Source organism: Ostrea edulis, chromosome 1, assembly GCF_947568905.1.
Source record: "Ostrea edulis chromosome 1, xbOstEdul1.1, whole genome shotgun sequence".
Taxonomy (NCBI): Eukaryota; Metazoa; Mollusca; class Bivalvia; order Ostreida; family Ostreidae; genus Ostrea; species Ostrea edulis.
The window spans coordinates 91,190,950-91,192,451 of record NC_079164.1 but is presented as its reverse complement, the minus strand read 5'-3'; positions in this window follow the sequence as shown (position 1 = coordinate 91,192,451).

The window sequence follows — 1,502 nt, the reverse complement described above, 5'->3', positions numbered from 1 at the left end:
GGTTTTTGTTTGTTTCTCTCTTCTCAAAATATGAAAGAGTAAACCAAAAAGGAAAATTTATGTGTATATTTGAATTTTTTAAAATAAGATATCTCATAAACTTTATGAGATATCTTATAAAACATGTACATACAAAATATCTAATGTTTTATAAGATATCTTATAAAAATAAATTCATATTATACTTTATAAATTTCATAAGATATTTTATAAAAACCCCTTTATGATATGTCTTATAAAATATATAAGATATCTTATAGAATATATGTGATATCCAATAAACTTTCTTTCATAAGATACCTTATAAAAGGGGTAACTTATAAAAGTTATAAGATATCTTATAAAGTTTATGAGATATCTTATAAAGTTTGTGTGAGATATCTTATATATCTAATGAGATTGTATGAAAAAATATAAGATCTCTCTTATCGTTTATAAGATGTCTTTTAAAGGATATATTAAGATATCTCATAAAGTTAAGAGGATATCTTATAACTTTTGTAAGATATCTTGTCAAATTTATCAGATATCTTTAAATGGACTGGTTCACGATTTTTGTAAAAAAATATTTTTCAATATGAACATTGAAAGAATGTGGAGAAGAAGAAGGAGGAGGATTAGAAGGGAGAAAGAGAAGGAAGGGGGGATAGGTTCTGAAGGAGGAAAGCAAAGTTAGGGTTTGGGACTGGGGGCTTGGGTGGTGACCATTCGTGCTCGGGTATGGCCTAAAATTGACGACCATTTGTGTCCACCTTCGCGGCATGTTCGGTTGCACGGCAACGATACGTGCGGCACGAATGGTCGCCGGTGACCAAACGTGTGACACCAATGGTCGTCGGCGACCAAAAATGTGTTGAGGCAACCAAACGTGCCGTAACAAGGCATTACAAGTCTGGCTTTAAGCTCTGTAATTTCTGCGTGAAGGCCTTGCTACCCTATGTACTCGCCTAAGTCGGATTTTTTTTTTTTGAGTTAAAAATTGGTGCTCTATAACTCTATATCCGACTTAAAGGCGAGTCCTAAGAAGATTATCATTTTTCTGGACAGCGTAATGTAGAGTATCTTTTAAATAACTTCGTACTCCGACGATTATCATGATTAACGTTGACTCGACATATACTATTTATGTACATGTATACTAAGATTATATGCATAAAGTACAAGTATTCACATATTTAATGATTTTATTCATTTAAGTATATATTATTGAAATTGATTTGTTGAGAAAATGAATAAATATCAGCGCATTTCACAAAAAATTTGAAACAGAGATGAAAACGTTAGAAATTGTCAACCGATTCTTGAAAAAAGTAATACCATTTATAAGCGGATTAATGGCAAATCCCTCCAAAATAGCCTACAAAATATACAACCGACTTACGGGCGAACCGACTTGAAGGCAAGCACGAGGGCTGTTCGATATGTAATAATCATTGTACAATATCTCAAAAGCATTCGACTCAAGTAGTGAAATGAACATTGCATCCCCTCAAAGTATTCTC